Source organism: Capricornis sumatraensis, chromosome 10, assembly GCF_032405125.1.
Source record: "Capricornis sumatraensis isolate serow.1 chromosome 10, serow.2, whole genome shotgun sequence".
In the NCBI taxonomy this organism is placed as follows: domain Eukaryota; kingdom Metazoa; phylum Chordata; class Mammalia; order Artiodactyla; family Bovidae; genus Capricornis; species Capricornis sumatraensis.
The window spans coordinates 10288544-10308932 of NC_091078.1; the positions used below are offsets into that span (position 1 = coordinate 10288544).

The window sequence follows — 20389 nt, forward strand, 5'->3', positions numbered from 1 at the left end:
CTAGGTCCTAACTTCACCATACGCTGTATGACATTTTCAGAACAACTTCTCTGAACTTCTACGCTATCTGCAGAAATATGAGCTGCCGACCTACTTTAGTGTTACTGTGAGGACTGAATGAAGTAAGAACAGGGAAGTTTTGTAAAACAGGGACCGTTTTCTGTGCTTTGTCACCAATTCAACCTGGGTTGTACCCGTCCAAGTGGCCAAAGGGGACAGGCTCTGAAGTTTGGAGAGGAGGGAAAGGGTCATCAAAGGTCCTGAACAGACATCCCAACTTACATAGTGTCTACTAGGTGTCCAGCCCACACAGCGAGGGGGGTTCCTAAGCAATCGTTATGGTCACAGATGGTTCAAGACAAGTCTGGAAGGGAAAGAAAGGAGGGCTTTTCAAAGCCTATGATCAAGGCACCATGAAGTTTCTGGATTAGGTCTGTCAAAAACATCCCCAACAGAGAGTCAGCATCCTGACCCCCCAAAATCTGTGACTGTGTTGCCCTAAACGACAAAGGGGTTGGCAGATAGGCTACAAACCTTGAGACAGGGAACATACCCTAGATTATCCAGGCGGGCCTGTGAGTCCTTTCCCAGCTATGGTAAGGATGAAAAGAAAGGATAAGGAGAAACAACGATGAAGAGAGCTAAGAAGCTTGAGAGGGATTCCATCCTCACAGGAAGGGTGCCAGACGTCAAAGGATGTAGATGGCCTCTAGAAGCTGGAAAAGACAAGAAGCAGATGCTCCTCCAGAGCTTCCAGAAAAGATGTGATCCTGCCAACAGACGCCAGGAGACCCATGAGACAAAACTATAACAGAGGTCATGCGCTAAAATGGTGCAGTCGCAGCGGCAAACAGTAGGGCAGCTCCTCAAGAAATTAAACATATGACCTAGCAATTCCATTTCTGTAAATGTACCCAAAAGAACTGAAAGCATTGTCCACCAGTGTTCCCATGTTCACAGCAGCTGTATTCACAACAGTCAAAACGTGTAAATAACCCAAGAGTCCATCAACAGATGAAAAGATAAACTAAACGTGGTATATACCTAACAAAACAGCGTTCCGCCTTAAAAGGAAGGAAATTCTGACACATGCTAGAATATGGATGAATCTTGAGATTACGCTGAATGAAATAAACCAGTCACAAAAGATATTCTATGATTCTGCTTATGTGAGGGGGCTTCCCAGGGGGCACCAGCGGTAAAGACTCCACCTACCGATGCAGGAGAAGACGCAAGAGACACAGGTTCAATCCCTGGGTTGGGAAGACCCCCCAGAGAAGGAAATGGCAACCACTCCAGGATCCTGCCTGGGAAATCCCACAGGCAGAGGAGCCTGGCGGGCTACAGTCCACCGGGTCACAGAGCTGAAGGGACTGACTGATTCGCCACTTAAGCGAGGTAAGCAGAGCAGTCTGATTCAGAGACAAAGTGAGACAGTGATGCCAGGGTCTGAGGGGAGACGGGATTAGGGGTTAATGTTTAATGGGGAGAGAGTTTGCCTGGGAAGATGAAAAGTTTTGGAGACAGATGGTGGTGATGCTTGTACAATAATGCTTTCCAATTGTGATGCTGGAGAAGACTCTTGAGAGTCCCCTGCACTGCAAGGAAATTAAACCAGCCAACCCTAAAGGAAATCAACCCTGAATATTCACTGGAAGGACTGTGGCTGAAGCTCCAATACTTCAGCCACCTAATGCAAAGAGCCAACTCACTGGAAAAGACTCTGATGCTGGGAAAGACTGAAGGCAGAAGGAAAAGGTCATGACAGAGGATGAGATAGTTGGATGGCATCACCAACTCAGTGGACATGAATTTGAGCAAACTCTGGGAAATAGTGGAGGACAGAGAAGCCTGGTGTGCTGCAGTCTATGGGGTCTATGAAAGAGTCACAGAGAGTCAGACATGACTTAGTGACTGAACAAAAACAACAACTTAATACCCCCAGACAGACACCTAAAAATGCTTATTTAAAAAAAAGGGCAGTGTGGTATTAGGCCCCTAAATATGGATATTTTGCTACAGCAGCAATAGAAAGCAAGTTCTACAGAGACCACTGCTTCTCTCCTTCCCTCCAGATCCTTCCATGGGGTGTTCTTTGAAAAGGCTCCCTTTGTATAAGAGATCAGTGCACAGTTTGAACTCCCTCAGCAGAAGCAGCAATAAACCCCCAAGACCACAGGAAAAACCATTCCACCAAGAAGGGAAGGCCCAGGTGTGTGCGTCTCCTACACGTCTGGGAATAAGAGCTCACTCAATAAAGCTTTGCTTGCTTATATTATCAGTCAACAGAGTCACCATGGTGAGACCTGGGGCTTGTGAGTAGGTTCTGTATGGCCAGCCAGACACACCCAGCCAGCCATGCAAATGCTCCTGGGAGGGAAAATGTGGGCAGTGTGATGCTTGGGTGGGTGGGGTAGGTGAACACACCCAACCAGCCAGGACCAAGCAACTGGAATACCAGAGGTCATTCAGCCTAGAGATGACTCAGTTCATTCCTGCCCACCCAACCCTGGCTCCTATTTCACAAATGGAGAAACTGGCAGCCAGAGAGGGGAAGTGGCAGGGCAAGGTGACACGGCAAGACCCTCCCAGGGCTGGTTCAGGACCCTTTCACTGTGGCCTCCAAGCCAGGGGCCCACCGTGCAAAGGCAGGACCGCAACCAGTCGCTGATTTTTCACAGCATCTCTAGCTGGGGAGGCTCAGGTTTAATGGAGCCTGAAGCCTATATAATTTTAGGGGCCCTTTTTAAGATGCCAGAAACAGAACGCTTTTTTTTTTTTTTTTTTTGCAAATTCTACAAAACCATATGACTTAGTAAATTCACTGCCAGGGCCTCTCCCACCGCCCTGGAGAGACCACACGCAAATGACTATGGTGTGGGGGTTGGGAGGCTTCAACTAAGGACTGTATGCCCACCAGGCTCCTCTGTCCATGGAATTCTCCAGGCAAGGATACTGGAGTGGGTAGCCATCCCCTTCTCCAGGGGATCTTCCCTACCCAGGAAAGGAATCCAGGTCTCCTGCACTGCAGGCAGATTCTTTACCGTCTGAGCCACCAGGGAAGCCCTAAGTTTCATTAGTTTCACACTGATTTTACCTCTGGGCTCAAAGAGGCACCCAATGCCGGGGCTAGACTCCCCTGAGAACAGGAGTTAAAAAACAGAGTTCTGGCCTGCACTTGGCTTTCCCTCTAGCTGGAGCTGCTGCTGCTGCTGCAAAGTTGCTTCAGTCATGTCCGACTTAGTGCGACCCCATAGACGGCAGCCCACCAGGCTCCTCCGTCCCTGGGATTCTCCAGGCAAGATACTGGAGTGGGTTGCTATTTCCTTCTCCAATGCATCAAAGTGAAAGTGAAGTTGCTCAGTCATGTCTGACTCCTAGCGACCCCCCGGACTGCAGCCTACCAGGCTCCTCCGTCCATGGGATTTTCCAGGCAAGAGTACTGGAGTCGGGTGCCATTGCCTTCTCCTTTAGCTGGAGAGATAAACACAAAAGAGTAGTCACAGAAACACTCACCAAGTGTGTAAGAGCCACTCCCAGGCAGAATGGAGATTAAGGTTGAGAATCAGGAAAGGGCTCTTTGGAAGCAGAGAGGATACGTGTTTAGGAAACCCATTTCTCTCTGATGGGCCCTGGCGAACCCAAGGCTCCCCTGGGCATCTCTCCTTCATCTGTGAAATGAGTGAGCCTGCAAGGGATCCATGGTTGTCAACTTGTGCTGCCAAGACCTGGGGCTCTTTGGAGGTTCTGTAATTTTGTTGTGCGGAGGAGAGGGGCGGGGCTGCAACAGAGTCTGTCCAACTTAAATTTTGTTTTAAATAGAAAAAGAGGAGACCTGGACACCAGGAGCCACGTGGCGGCATACAGCTAGGGCTGTGGCAGCTGCCCCTTCATCCAGGAATGCCTGCCTCGGTTGCCCGCTGTCCCCGCCAGGGCTGTCCCCGCAGGCGCCTGTATTCATAATGCAAGGCACAGATGTTCACCCAGGGCCCTGCTAGGTAAGATGCGATCAACCAGCTCACCCTCATATGCAAGTCAGTCACAGATCCGGTCACAACAAACTGGGGGAGAGGGTGGAGGAGAAGACAACATCTAAAGGCAGCAGCAGGGAGTCCCCGGGGCTTCTCCAGACCTGGGGCCTGTCCAAACGCCTTTGGAAAGGCCTGGTCCCTTCAACCTTCGAAGACCAGAGAGAGTATCTATTTCAGCTCCAAAGAGCGGAGCACCCCGCCCTGCCTAGAAGCCCCAGAAACCTCTCCTTCAAATAGCACTTCTCAAGGGCGGCTCTTCTAACAGTGACCGAGTCCCCAGCCAGCCTTGTTCAGCTGGAAAATGAAAAGAAATCCCCACCAGAGCCTACAGATCACACTGGAGGAGGAGATGCTCTTTCAGATCTCAGCTGGGCCTGACTGGTGTGCAGGCAGAACCCTAAGACCTGCCAAGCAGCCCTGGGCTCTGCCATGGCAAGAAAATGGAAGGTCCCTGGAGGTCTCCATGGGATGGCAAGAAAGCAGGAAACGCATGTCCACAGCTCAGTCAAGCCAGGACCTCAGCATTTTCCATCTTCAGAACTTCTGCTCAGTCTTCTCTCTGCCTAGTCTGCCCTCCTTAAACCGAAGTCAATTCTGCCTTTTCCTTTAAGCCAGACGGAGGCCTGCTTCTTTCAGGAAACCCACCCTGATCTCTCCACCCACAACGATTACCTCTCTTTCTGGAACTTACCAGCACTTGGCCTAAAATGTTTTCTACGTCCTCTAGTGTTCTAATAATACTCCCCTCTTTCCAGTACCTAAGTCGCTTCAGTCATAACTGATTCTCTGCGACCCTATGGCTTGTAGCCCACCAGGTTCCTCTGTCCATGGGATTCTCCAGGCAAGAATACTGGAGTGGGGTACCATTTCCTACTCGAGGGACACATATTACTACATCATGTATCACCTCATTAACCTTCACAACGATCCTACAAGATAGGTATTACCACCTCAAGGGGACTACGGCTCAGAGATGGTTCTTGACAAGCAAGGATCACACACCTGATGTGTGCCAGGGCCAGAATTATTTTTTTAGGGCTCCCAGAGAGAGAGTCAGTCCGCAGCTGTAGGACAGGCCTCTTCTCTCCTCCTTCACCAGTTAGCACAGGCAGGGCACTGTGAGGTTCCTGACAGGACATCAGTGGATCCTGACTGTATCTCTTCCACATCCTGGTGGCACCTGTCCCAATGACATCTTTGGTATGGAGGCTCCAGGAATCCTGGGGGCAGAGAGAACTCATCTAAAACATTCTTTCTCTCCCTCCTACGAAAAGGCCGGACCTTAAGTGACGTAAGAGGCGTCCAAACATTGCTGACTCTGCCAGGGCACTGCCTCACCTGCAAGGTGTGGGTCATGAGGTCATCAAGCCCCAGATGCAATCAAGGGACCCCAGGGGAGCACCCCACCAACCTAGACCATCCTTTCCCAACCACTGAATGGAAATCCCACAGAAGGTGCTCTTAGACATTCAACTCCCCCACACACACCCATGAATCAAGAATAGCTGGAGCACACGTCAATCATTAGGCAAGCAGTGCCTCCCAACTCTGCCTCCCCGCCGAAGGCTGGCACCTGGGGTGGCCCTACCGGAGGAGCTCCGGGTACAGCAAGCTAGGAGAGTAGCCACAGGCCATTGTCCAGGCCTGACCAACGGGCTGAACGTGAGCAAGCAGGCTCAGAAAGACATCGCTGGGGAATACAGTCAGTTCCCAGCATGCTAGCTTTGGGATTACACGGGAATCCTTCAACATCAGAGCTGGAAGGGGCCTTCAGGAGACCCTTTGACTCCACTGGCTTATTTTACTTAGGTGGGAGCCAAGGCCTGGAGAGCAAAGCCTGCCTAGGCTCTCACCATTGGCTGGGGCGGGGCAAAGACTCAACTCATGTTTCTTGACCTCCAGGCCAATGCATCCAGGCCCAGGCTGGCTCCCCTCCACTCACACTGCTGGGTTCTACTCCACTTTCCTGGGCTGGAGAATGGACTTGGCAATGTGAAGCCTGTCCTGGGAAAGACATAATGAGAAGGTGACCCTGCTGCCTATAAATAAAGCCCCATGCCATCAAGTCACAGAGAAAGTGTCCTCTGCCCAGGGAAGCCTCTGTGACGCGGCTTCTCCCCAGGTTCTTGCCTATGAGTTAATAAGAGCAGACAGCAGGGATTGGCAGCCGCTTGTTTTGCTCTCTCTGGGGTATCAGGAGCTGCACTGACCATCAGCCCAACTCAGCTCAGGGTTCAAATGGCCTCTGTCCCCACACTTTCCCAGAAATAAGTTACTGATGTGTTACACCTGGAGTTGAGGCAGGTCAGTCAGGAGAGGAAAGCACAGTTAAGATACTCTCTATCCTAAAGCTGGTCTTGGAGGGACACCTGCCCCCACATCCCTTAGGACCTCTAAGGTGGATCCACGTGCAGAAAGCATGGCTGCCAAACCCGACCACTGGGAATGGCCTGGAAGCAGTGATGACCCTCAGAGCCTCAGCAAAGCAGCAGCAGCAACCTGCCTGCTTAGTCAGCAGCCCACTGGCTCAGCCGCTGCCTCCTCTGCACTGCCTGCTGGCCTGCCACTGTCATGAGATCCCATTCTTATTTCCCAACCTGAGGAAGGCTGGCTTAGAAAATGGCAAAACTGGCAAGCACAGTAGTAGTTTCAGACAGGACAGCAGTGGGTGGTGTTCCAGAAACTTCTGGTGGTTCCCCCCTCAACCATCTGCCCATCTCACTCCCACAACAGAACACTACCAGCAGCCTGGCACATGGCAGCCCCAAATTAGGACTATGCTTCCGAGCTTCCCTGGCAGCAAGGCAGGCCTCTGTCGGGAAGTCAGCTGTCCTGGGCCACGCAGGTAAGGGAAGCCAGAGCAGCACTACGGTCCCCAGACTGGCCGCATCAGCACAACCTGAATGCCGTCAGAAAGGAAACTTCTCGGGCCTCACCACAGACCCCCTAAATCAGAGCCTTTAGGGATGAGGCCCAGGAATCTGAGTTTTAACAAACCTTCCAGATTATTCACAAATGTGCTCAAGTTTGAGAACCAAAGCCCTGAAGAACACCAGGAGCAACTGTGCCTACGGAGTCTGGTGCCTGGACAACCTCATGGAACAGGCACTTACTAACTCTGGACTCCAATTTCTGGAGATAGAGGGAGAGAGAACCTCCTCTTAAATCATGGCCAAACCTGAACCTGATGCAGGTGGGTGAGGAAGAGGAACGATGAGAAACTCAACCAAGACTGCAGAAAGTAGGAAAGAAACAACATCCAAGTGTAATAAATAGTACACAGACAACAAGACGCAAGAAATCCAATCGAGACTATCTGGCATGCGAGCAGTCTGCATTCTCTACAAAGACAGAAATGACCAAATGCGGTTTGCGGTGATTATCACTGCCTCCTGCCATCTCCCCTCAACCCCAGTCACGTACTGATTACAAGAGAAACACTTTAAAAAAAAAAAAAAAAAGGAAAAGAAAAGTTGAAAATTAAGGCAAACACATATTAGGTCAGCACAGAGAAAAACCAGAAGTGAAAATATTAATATTAAAACCATGTTGAGAACTTTCCGATAACCCTGCCTCTGCAGACTGAGGGCTTTTTCCAGCCACTTCTCAGCCATTTGCCTTTATCTGGAAACGCAGGACTTGGAAAACTACTCACTAGGATTTCATGGTGCAACAAGGCTTAGGCCATGCTAGTTCCAAGAAATAGTTTACATGACTTAAAACACAAGCACAGAAAGGCTGTAAAACTTGGGGCCCAAGACTTTACAGCTGACATTTGGTCTTGGGACATTTTTCTGTACTATTTTGTCATATCCCTTGGGGAACAGAGAGTCTGTTCTGCTGCTGTAGATGAGGAAGGAAATATATCTGTGAGCCATCTACTTGGACCTATGAGATGGGGGAGGAACCAACCACAAAGTCAGAAGTCCATCCCTGGGTTTTGCAAACTGACCTCCTTTTTTCCATCCCTCCTAAAACCTGGCTATCATGGGGGGCCACTGGGACAGACAAGAAGGGGGAGCTCACAGTCATCATGAGTCTAAGAAGCAGGCAGAGCCAGCCTGATTACTACCTACTCTGCATAAACCTGAGTGGAAACTAAAGGATGTGGCTTAGCCCCTGCCTGACTGATGCTTGCTTCCAAATTTCTGAGCCTTTTACTTACTGTCCTATAAAATGCATTTAATTACTAACTTCAGGACTACAAAGAAGGAATTCTCCCAGATTATGGACAATATATGCTCCTAAAATAGATAATATGGAATTTAAGGTCAAAGGTACAGAATAAGTAACAAATGACACAAGGTACAATCCCATGGACGGAGGAGCCTGGTAGGCTGCAGTCCATGGGGTCGCTAAGAGTCAGACACGACTGAGCGACTTCCTTTTCACTTTTCACTGTCATGCATTGGAGAAGGAAATGGCAACCCACTCCAGTGTTCTTGCCTGGAGAATCCCAGGGACGGAGGAGCCTGGCGGGCTGCCGTCTATGGGGTCGCACAAAGTCGGATACGACTGACGTGACTTAGCAGCAGCAACAATCCACAAAGATAAGCTTGATAAAGCTGTATACACCAGACATGCACGCCAAATTCATAAATCCAGAGCAAATGTAAGTCGAGTTTGACTCAAAAAAAAAAAAAAAAAGATTCAATAAGCAAGGATGCAGAGGGCACCCTCAAGATCACAAAAATATCTGACATCTGTGTGCCACAGAAAATACGTGTCATGAAAGCTTTTCAGGTTGATCATGTAGCTGGCCACAAAGAAAATCTTAATACAGCCCCACAAGAGATTCTGCCAAGCACCTTCACTCAATAGAACTGTGTCTGTATGCTCAGTTGCGTCAACTCTGCGACCCATGGACTGCGGCCCGCCAGGCTACTCTGACCATGGAATTTTCCAGGGAAGAATACTAGAGCAGGTTGCCATTTCATACAGGGAATCTTCCCGATCCAGGGATTAAGCATGCATCTCTTGCATCTCCTGCACTGGCAGCCGAGCCACCGAGGAAGCCGAGAGAACTAGCAGCCCACATTAAAATAGGATCAGACTGCCCCAAAACTTCCTCAGAAATTAAAGACGCTGCCTTCTGAAAAGTCCTTGGATCAGAACTGATCTACAGAGTACTAGGAAGCAATGGAAAGATGAGCATTTCATATAAAAGCCCACTGGCTAGACTGGTACTCAGAAGAAAATGCTGAGCTCTACGTAATTTTTAAATTAAAAAACTAAAAATAAATGAACCAATTTAGACGTGAAAACTAGAGCAATGAAATAAGCAAAAAGTAAGAAATGAGTAACAATAAAGGTTAATGACCAAAAAAGTAGAAAGAATTTTTTAAAAAATATTTACAAATAATTTCCAAATTATATAACATATGTTATGAGATATATACCTCCAGCATATCCAATTAGAACCCTATTCTTAGCATCTAATGAAGACATCCTATATCACAAGGCCTGTAATCTGTCCTTGATTTGGAAGACTTAATATTATAAAGTGTTAACTCTTCCTTATAAAGATTCCTACCGGTGGTTCAGTCGTAAAGAATTTGCCTGCAATGCAGGAGACCCAGGTTTGATCTCTGGGTCAGGAAGATCCCCTGGAGGAGGGCATGGCAACCCACTCCAGTATTCTTGTCTGAAGAATTCCACAGAGGAGCCTAGCGGGCTACAGTCCATAGGGTGGCAAAGGGTGGGACACAACCGAAGCAACTGAGGATGCACAGACATTTACTCCAACACTGTTTCAAACTATAAAAATAGTCCATAGCCTGCATACCCAGCAATAAGGGAAAGGTTGAAAAAATTACTTTACATCTGTACTACAAAACAGCCAGGGACAACCCAGGGTGGGGGGCGGGGGGTGGCCTCTGCTTTTGTGCTCACAGTACAGGGCTGGCAAACAGTGGGTCCTCACTAACTATGAGTTCAACAGCAACATCCTTGTCACTAGCTTCCTAAAATAGCCATGACCTTTTAGGTGAACACAGCAAGCTCAGTCGGCTGTCACCAGCCCCCTCACAGACACACCCTTTTCCCCAAGGATGCCATCCCCAGGCTTAACCTCCACCTCCCTGTCATCAGCTCTGAGTTTCTCTTCGTCCCTCACTCACTGTCCTCCAAGCCAGTCTCTGCCCATTCTACAGGTGTAAGAGGTTCCAGGCACCTGACTTCCCTTCTCAATTTCAGGAGTCATTCCTCCCCCTTTTTCCTGCTAAGGCAGTGGCACCTTCAGGACCATAAGCCCCGGGAAGACTAGAACTCAGAGACCACAGAACCAGGAGTCAGCTACCCACCACCCACACACTCCAACCCCAGCTTCAAGATTCCTCGCAGCAACCCAAGATATCAACACTGCCATCGCCACCCCCTAACTGATCTCAAGCCCCCTTTGCAAACATCTTCTCACCAGATTCTGCAAGCAACCATTTTACTACCCAGAACACTGGGTAGTAAAGCCCGTGTGGCTATGTGGCTTGTCCCAGGATACCCAGCACATATGGGAACTCTGCCTCCTCACCCCTCCATCGCCCCCCTGTTACTTTCTCACATCAGGAGCAAAGTCAGCTGTGGTTTGAGTCACTATTCACGCCACACTGTCAGGATCCTTCCAAACCACCACATGACATCAGACCTTTATTTCACAGGGTCCCGGGGTCAGGGTCAGTAGCCTCCTGTGGTATGGTTTCAGCATTATTAGAAAGCTCCACTGAATTTCAACTGCTTTTAAAAATGCAAATTCCCAACAAAGAAATTTCCATTTCTCCATTTCTCCTAAGACCTTTCCTATCTAGGTATCCCTCAGATTCCTCATGTTCTACAGGCCATTGGCTCACAAGGTGCTGTTGAGAAAAATCCAGAGAAATCTGAATCCGTTCACTTTGCTCCGACTGTGAAATACACCTACACACAGAATCTTCCTCCAGTACCCACCATGGGGCAAGCGCTAGTTACTGCTTAAGGGGGAAAAGACAGCAGCTGAAAAGAGGGAGGAAAGAGAGTGAGATCCAGAAAGGCCCTCAGTTCTCTGAAGATCCAGCACTCAGCACAGATTTGGTTTCTACATTCACCTCCTGCCCACACCAGCTTTTTTTTTTTTTTTTTTTTTTGCAGTGAATACCGAGGAAAATCCCACACTCACCTATTCTGGCTCAATTCTCATTCCTACCATCCCAAGCTACCCATCCTCCCCAAATCACAAGGCCAAGGCATCACTAATCCATCTTGGCCTTCTAGGTGTCACAAGCCAGGACAAGCCCTGACAACAATCCTTGACCTGGTAACATAAAGGAGTCCAAGGGGACTTCCTCTTGACCTCGCTGCTAGTTCCTATGCCCACCTCTCAGTCTGAACTCACTTCCGTCTCACTCTCCCCACTTTTCCTTTTTTTTTTGCCTATCCAAATTCAGCTTCCAAGGTCAAATATCCCTGGCCTGCCTCTTCACTTAGCTAACACCTGCTGAGTACCAACATCAGGCAAGGTCCTTTCTGGATGCTGTGAGACCAAGAGATGAGTGAGAAACACCACCCACCCTCCAGACACAGAGGACAGGGCAGAGAGATGTGGGCTGTACAACTACTACTGCAGGGCGAATACTGAGAAGCGATGTTAAAGGAGTGGAGGAGGGCTGAGTGGGCTGACCGCAAGCCTTGCCCCTTCCTGCTCCAGGTACCTGGATGGCTCCTAGAAGGGCGATGAATGACAGGCAGAACTGGGTAAGGAGGGCAGAAGGGCATGAGCGAAGACAGAGGAACAGGTCAGGAGAGCAATTCAACTAGGCTGATCTTCAGCTGCATGAAGGGAGTAATAAATATTATTATTATTGACTTTTACAGATGAATACTAATGTGTCAGGCCCTGCTGTAAGCTTTACGTCTAACCGGGTCACAGGAGTACGGTCACCACCTATTCAGATCAGTGACTGAGCTGTACGGTTGTTAAGTATATTAATTAATTTAATCCTCACAATAACTCTGGGAGGTAGGTATCATTATTGTTGCCGTTGTCATTTAAGTTGTGTTTGGCTCTTTGTGACCTCATGGACTGTAGCCCGCCAGGCTCCACCGTCCATGGGATTTCCAAGGCAAGAATACTGGAGTAGGTAGCCATTTCCTTTTCCAGGGGATTTTCCCAACCCAGGGATAGAGCCTGCGTCTCCTATACTGGCAGGCAGATTCTTTACAGCTGAGCCACCAGGGAAGCTCCAGGTATTATTATTACCCCCATGGTAAAGACAAGGAAACAAAGGCAACAGAGACTGGTAAGAGGCGAGATTTGGAAGGGAGGCCCAAGGTAGTCTGCCTCCCATGCCGGGCCAACAAAAGGCCCTGCAACCTCACCTGGTCTCTCCTGTCAGGGAGAGCCTTGTGGCAAGGAGAGTGCCTTGTGCGAAGGGGCCCTGCTAACTCTCCCGGCATGCCCAACAACTGACTGAAACAAGGAAGGAACGTAAGGAGAGCCAGTTGGGGGATGAGCAAGATTAACACGCCCTGCCTGGACTCAGCCTGGCACTGCCCTCTACGCTTTTGTTCCTGTTGTGGGGGTTGGGCAGAGGCTCATCCCTTGAAGGGTCACTCCAAGTCCAGGTCAAAGCAGCAGGGGAGCAAAGTGAAGGCAGGGAGGGAAGGCAGAGTGGTTGGCTACCAAAGATACCCTCGGTCTGTCCCAAAATACCCAATCGCCAAAGAAAGGTCGCTGATTTAGAGGGGAAGGGACAGAAATGTGCCAGGCAAACTGCTCCCAGCTTGGGCTGGAACTGTCTAGCTAGGCTTCTGCTCCCCAAAGTCTCAAACTGATGAACTGCACAACTCTCCGTTAAATCAACACACTCATTTCTTAAAACTTTTTCAGGGAGAAGAGAAGTCAAGAATCCCTCCCTGAAACTGCAGTTCAAGGCTGAGATGAAGGAACAGGCAGAGCAGGTGAACACACAGGGGAACGCAGCACCTGGGGTGGATCCCGCGTTCTCTCAAATAAAGTGCCTTATAAATCAACTCCAACAGCAGCAGCTCCCAGGAATTTCCGTCTTTCCAGTTCCGGAGGAAAGTTCCTGAAGGCAGCCACCCCTCCTAGGTCTCCGCAACAGAAGCCTTTTCCGGAAGGGTACACACACTCTCCAGAAATCAGCGGGGTCAGAGAGGTCGTGGCCACCGCCATCCCCACACCAGCCAGCCGCCTTCTTGTCGCAGGTTAACGGGCTCCCCGGCCCTGAGCCCCGGACCCCAGCGGAGCAGCACAATCAGGCGGCCCTGGCCACTGGGGGCCCCGCCTGTGCACCGCCCACCCCAGGAGGGCCCCCGGCCGCTGACAGAGCTGGGCAGGAAGGCCGACGAAGCCCGCCCGGGACCAGCCCGACACCCGCGCCTTCACCCCCACGCTGTGTAACCAGGAAGCCGCAGGGCCGGGCTGAAGGTGGCGCGGGGCAGTCCGGGGCCTCCCGGCGGGGGCCGCGGCGCCCTGCCTCCGCCCCGTCCCGTGCCCCCCTCAAGCCGGAGAACCCTCACTCACCTGGCCAGGGGGCAGTGGGGAGTCGCGAGGGGAGAAGCGGGACGCGGGCAGCAGCAGCTCTCTCTCCGGGCGTCCTAGGGGCAGCACCTCCGACCGGCCTCGAGTTTTGTCCCACTTCCACACTCGGAGCACTCGGGGAACTCGCGACCCGCAGGCTCCTCGACCGTCAAGGCGGGGCCGGAGGAGGAGCCCACTGGGCGGAAAACCCCGGGCCCGAGGCCCAACGTGCCCCGGGGCGGGGCCGCGTGCGCCGCGGAGGGGCGGGGCCGAGGGTGGGCGGGGCCGGGCGTGGTATGCACGCGGCCCCGCCCCCAGGTGAAAGTCGTCTGGGCCAGTCTGGGAAGGAAGCCACACGCCTTCCACCGCGAGAGGTTACAGCAGGCGCCAGGAGGTCGGCGAATCACCGGTTCGCCGCACCGCCTTCCTTGATCTGTCCTGCCCTGCGTCGCACTCCGGGGGAGGGGATTTCCCCAAGCCCCCTCCAGCTCAGTGTATCTTCCTGATTGACTCCGTACATTAAAAAGTGACACAACAGGATGGACGTGGAGGTGGGGGAGAGTAGCTTTACGGTGCAGAAACTGCAGTCAGCTATTAATATCTCAGCCGGCTGATCAAGGTCAACGTCAAGAATGATAGATCAACAGTGATAGTATGTACAGATTGTGGTCTTCTTTTCAAAAATGCATAATCCTAATCTAGTGAGAAAACACGATTAATCCTGGTTTAGGAATATTTTACAAAACACTTGACCAGTATTCCTCAATATTGTCAAGGTCATCAAAACCAAGGAAAGTCTGAAACACATTGGTACAGCCAAGAGAAGCCTGAGAGAATGTGAAAACTAAGTGTAATGTGTTATCCTGGATAGGATCCTGGAAAAAGGACATTAAATAAAGACTAAGGACACCTGAGTAAAGTATGGAGGTTAATTGATAATAATGCATCAATACTGGCTCATTCATTGTGGCAAAACACCATGCTAATAAAAGATGTTAATAGAAGAAACTGGAGTTTATGACAACTCTGAAATTTTTTGTAACAAACTGGCACCCCACTCCAGTACTCTTGCCTGGAAAATCCCATGGACAGAGGAGCCTGGTAGGCTGCAGTCCATGGGGTCGCTGAGAGTTGGACACGACTCAGTGACTAGGAAATGGCAACCCACTCCAGTGTTCTTGTCTGGAGAATCCCAGGGACAGGGGAGCCTGGTGGGCTGCCATCTATGGGGTCGCACAGAGTTAGTCAGACACGACTGAATCGACTTAGCAGTTCTAGAAAATAAAGTTTATTTGTTGAAAAAAAAAAGGTCATCTATATAATATATTAGTATGTTTATTGTACTTATTTTAAAATATAATATATATTAAATATTATTCAAATGGCAACCCACTCCAGTATTCTTGCCTGGGAAATCTCTTGGACAGAGGAGCCTGGCGGGCTACAGACCCGGGGGTCGCTAAGAGTCGGACAGGACTGAAGCAACTAAGCATCCATAATATAGTTTTAAAAAACAAATTCACTCTTCATTCTCTCAGCCCACTTTTAGGTGTATCTTTCGTGCAGCTGGTAGATGTACTGTTTACAAAACTGTGCTGCTGTGTTTTTCTGCAACGTGGTTTTTTAGTCACTATATATTGGAGGGTCTTAGCTAGCAAGTGTACCGGGATCAATTTGGTTCTTCCCAACCACTGCACAATAGGAGCGGTTTTGCGCGTCATCATTCTTTGTTACTTAGCTCCTTACAAAGGACTTTTAGATTGTTGCCCATTTGGGGCCGTTAAAAACAAAGCTGCTGGTTCGATTTGCATTTTAACAGCGAAGGAGCTGGACAGGCCGAGGAGGATGCCAGGTCCGTGTGCTGCGCTCACGGTCCCTGGTGCAGGCTTGGCCGCAGGAGCCCCGCTAAGAACCCTGGGTATCCAGTCATCTTCCGCAGCCTCTCCAACGCCCCCACTTGCCCCAAGGCGCGGCTCTTTTTTGGGACCGTACTGCATTTTTTGGAGATGGTTGGGCGGGTGAGGGTGAAATGCAGGCCAATGGCTCGCGAGCGGCTCGAAGGAAACGCGCCCTGGAGCAGAAAAGAGCAGAAAGGGTCAGAGGCAACTCCGGCAGGGTTGTTATTACTTTGATGGGGGCGCCTGCGGCGTTGTTAGTGCGAGCGCCCGCTTGAAGCGCCCAGCTGAACCCGCAGCTTTCCGGGGGCCGGGGCGGGGAGGGCTTATCTGTTATATGGCTCTCTCTCTGGGCTGGGGGTTTTGTCTGGTAAATTCGTGGCACCCGCCCAGCCCAAAAGCCTGAACACCCGGCACCCCCGCCCCGCGGTGTTCCCAGCTCCTGCTGCTGCTCCTGTTGCTAAGTAGCTTCAGTCATATCCGACTCTGTGCGTCCCAGTTCCTAGGTAGTTGCAAAAGCGAGTTTTTTTGATTGACTCATTTTTCTCCTGACTGAGCGCATGCTTTTAAATACGACGTTGATAGATAAGTAAGTCCTTTACCCTGGAATTCTTTCTTTGTGTAGCACAAACTTTTCTGCCTTAGAACTGAGCCCCTCGAAGCCAGAATAGTTACCGCTGGGTTTTGTGACTTGATAGGATCACCATGTGGGGAAAAAGACTAGCTTTGGTGTTCAAATACCTGGGTTCTAGTTCCCATTCTGACGCTTGGAAGGGATGCGTTCTCCACTCATTGGTTTTCTCACCTGTAAAAATTAGAATTAATCTATAAAAGTCTGTAAACTAACCTCTACTTCATTGTTGCTCAGGGCTGATGCAAACATCAAATGAAGCGAGGGAAAGTAAGTGCCTTGTAAAAATGTGAGGTGCTGTAGACTATTAAATCTTTTTTACATTGATTCACTCAACTGACTATGGTTGAATACAGCCAAGGTGACCCAGCCGACATGACCAGCCCAGTACTAGGTGCCTCAGGAAGCGGCACAAAAGAAAATCCCATTACTCTAAATACAGTTCTTCTTTAATGGGAAAAAAATATTAAGTTGTAAATACCCCCACATAAGAGAGACTTGCAAAAAGGACCCCGGGGTAAATGAGAGGCAGGTGAGAGGCTGGGGTCCAGAAAGTCTGCTATCAGTCTTGCCAGACTTTGCAAAGTGAAAATGAAAGTCACTTAGTAGGTGCCAGACTCTGCAACCCCATGGATTATACAGTCCATGGAATTCTCCAGGCCAGAATACTGGAGTGAGTAGCCTTTCCTTTCTCCAGGGAATCTTCCCAACCCAGGGATCGAACCCAGGTCTGCCGCACTGCAGGTGGATTCTTTACCAATTAGGGAATGTCCTAATTTTTAAAATCATGTTAATCCTCCTTTTTTTTTTTTAAGGATCTATTCCTTTTATTTCCGCTTTTATCTTTGTACTTTTGTTCTTCTACTTTCTTTGTGCTTGCTCTACCATTCTTTATCTGGTTTCTAGAGTTGAATGTTAGAGTTATTTATTTTTAGAATCTTTTGTTGTTGTTTTCTCTTGGAAATGCCATACAATTATTTTTTACAAGATCTAAGAAATAGATCTGAGTATCTGCTTTTAATTGGTGAGTTTAACCAGCTTGTATGGATAATGACTACAGAAATATTGCGATTTATATCCACCGCTTTTATGTTGTTATATTTGTGTGTGTGTGTGTGTATGCCCTCAGGACTGATATAACAAATTGAAAATTTTCCATCCTGATCAGGAAAATAGTTGTTGCCTGAGGCCTTACAGTACCCCACCCTTGACCTTCCCCTGGATCCAGCAACAAAAGAGGCATTAAAAAAAAAAAAGAGGCATTAAGCCATACAGGTGGCACATGATATGTTGAATATCACATAGCATATACTTTCTCTTTGTTTCTTTTTTTCTTTTTCTACCTTCCTTTGGGTTGTTTAAATTTTTTCATTTAAATAGGGGGGTGATTCACAGTGATACTAGTGAATTACGAATGTATGAATCAATAACTGCTGTATAACTTTACCAAAATATTCCTCCAAAAACTCACACTTATAATGTCAAAAAATGAACTAACCATCTTTCCCTCTCAACCTGCTTTCCCTCTGGGTTCTATATCTCCAGTGAGATGCTACCTTCTGTCAAGGCATCCAGCCTAGAGCTCTGGTAGCTATTTGCTTTCCCTCTGCCAGAATCACCACCATGAAGTTGCAAGCCCCTGGTTTCCGTGGATTCCTCATGAGAGAGGCTTCCCAGGTTTTTACTTCGTAGTGTTTTACTTAGTTATCTGTTCCTGCAGGATTTGCAGAAGTAAGCGAGCCATTGTAGGAACAAACAGTTCAGACGGCAGGCTCTGCCTCTCACTTTGCAGCGGCTTATGTCCGACTCTGTAATCTCTCTCGAAATGTCAATTGCCCCCAGGGGGAGAAAACCAGGAGAAACCAGTTGTTTCTCACCACCCCACCCCCAGAGTCTCAGAAAGACTCAGCCCTTGAAGATGTAAGGTACATGTAAGACTCCGCACAGGGCTGCAAGGCATGGGTGGAAACCCTAGGTCACTTTCTCTGTTTCCTTCAGGGAGATATGGGAAAACAGAGACTTATTTGTCACATATGTTGAACTATGGGAACTGCAGAATGGTACATGTAAGGCAATGAGTTTGTTTTTGTTCTTTAATTGGAGGCTAATTACTTTACAATATTGTGGTGGTTTTTGCCATACATTCACATGAATCAGCCATGGATGTTCCCCATCCTGAACCTCTCTCCCACCTCCCTCTCCATCCCATCCCTCAGGGTCCTTCCAGTGCACCAGCTCTGAGCACCCTGTCTCATGCATTGAACCTGGACTGGTGATTCTTTTCACATATGATAATATACATGTTTCAATGCTATTTTCTCAAATCATCCCACCCTCGCCTTCTCCCACAGAGTCCAAAGACTGTTCTATACATCTGTGTCTCTTTTGCTGTGTCGCATACAGGGTTATCATTACCATCTTTCTAAATTCCATATATATGCCTTAGTATACTGTATTGGTGTTTTTCTTTCTGGCTTACTTCACTTTGTATAATAGGCTCCAGTTTCATCCATCTCATCAGAACTGATTCAAATGTATTCTTTTTAATGGCTGAGTAATACTCCATTGTGTATACGTACCACTGCTTTCTTATCCATTTGTCTGCTGATGGACATCTAGGGTGCTTCCATGTCCTGGCTATTGTAAACAGTGCTGTGATGAACACTGGGGTACACGTGTCTCTTTCAATTCTGGTTTCCTCAGTGTGTATGCCCAGCAGTGAGATTGCTGGGTCGTATGGCAGTCCTATTTCCAGTTTTTTAAGGAATCTCCACACTGTTCTCCATAGGGGCTGTACTAGTTTGCATTCCCACCAACAGTGTAAGAGGGTTCCTTTTTCTCCTCACCCTCTCCAGCATTTATTGTTTGTAGACTTTGATAGCAGCCATTCTGACCGGGGAGATAGTACTTCATTGTGGTTTTGATTTGCATTTCTCTGATAATGAGTGCTGTTGAGCATCTTTTCATGTGTTTGTTAGCCATCTGTATGTCTTCTTTGGAGAAATGTAAAGCAATGAATTTGAAAGAAGCAGGTTAAGATACTGGGCTAAGCAAGGAATAAACAAAACTTTGCATGTGGAATAATGGGACCTCAGACCCTGGGAAGTCAGCAATCTGATTTGCCATCCACAAGCAGGGAACTGGAGGATTCATTTGTGCAGAAAATGAGCATCTCAGACACACGTCCTTCAGTAACTGGTGTTTACTGTTTTCCTCAGTGCCAGCACTGATGGATGGTCAAACACCTTGTGGCGAACTCCATCAGTTGACAAAGCCCACTCCCAGACAGAGATTAAGGCAGTGTTTAGTGCTTCGTCCCCAAATGTAGATGTCCAGCCTAGGATCACCAGCTTGTGAGGAAGGCCTCCAGATAGGGTGACCCACCGTCCTGGTTTGCCAGGGACTGAGGGTTTTTCAGGACACTGGACATTCAGAGTCAGACTGGAAAAGTCTCTGGCAAACTAGGGTGAGTTGCTCCAACAAATATGAGCAACATCTATCAGTTTGGCTTTGGTTTAATCATTTGCAAGCCTGACTTTCTCCATGCACAGCTTGCAAGCCGTGCAGAGTCATCTGCTATAATTTATAGGGTCTTGAGGCAAAGTCTGCCAAAAATTGGATTAAATGGTTTATGACTTTTGCTGATCCTTTCCCAGCCTCTGACACCATATGTAGCGAAAAACACGGTCTACATTATTTGTAATTTCCAGCCCAGTCAACTAAAGATGTGTCCTGGCTTCTTTTATTATTGACTTGATCTTCTTCTTTTTCTTCTTTTTTAAAGATCTAAGTCGCTTTAGCGCTTCCCAGGTGTCTCAGTGGTAAAGAATCCGCCTGCCAATGCAGGAGAGGCAGATTTGGTCCCTGGATCCGGAAGATCCCCTGGATAAGGGAATGGAAACCCACTCCAGTGTTCTTGCCTGGAAAATCCCATGAAAAGAGGAGCCTGGTGGCCTACAGTCCATGGGGTCACAAACAGATGGACACAACTAAGCGACTGGGCACACAATCACAATTAGCTTTATTCAGCAATTATGATTGGGCAGTAAATAGTCTAGTAAATTGACTAGATCATACTTAACTCGGTCTTTAATCAACTGAAACCACTTTGGGATGTTTGCTTCCTGCTGGACTCAGTTGCAGCCCACCAGCCAGTGTCAGTTCTGCAGGGTCAGTGTCTGTGTCAGGCAGGCAGTTAAATGTGGTCTTTCCATGCCATCCTGCCCTGCTCTGGAAAACAAAAAGCCAAGCAGTCTCTGGGATGTAAACTACCCGATTTTCATGTCATGGACCAGGAATGGTCTTAATAGACAATTGATAC

The 20389-nt window shown here is 48.6% G+C and overlaps 1 protein-coding gene across 2 annotated transcripts in view; it reads right to left on the reverse strand.

Moving 5' to 3' along the window:
* The window catches only part of ANXA11 (annexin A11), a 42365-nt gene extending 28619 nt beyond the window's left edge, over positions 1-13746 (reverse strand). Inside the window, exon 1 of one of the 2 annotated variants that reach the window (XM_068983212.1) lies at positions 13546-13746. The gene's annotated coding sequence lies outside the window, so the exon portion shown is untranslated. The remainder of the gene's footprint in view (positions 1-13545) is intronic. The other variant, XM_068983214.1, reaches the window with a different exon arrangement.
* Between the last annotated feature and the right edge of the window lie 6643 nt (positions 13747-20389).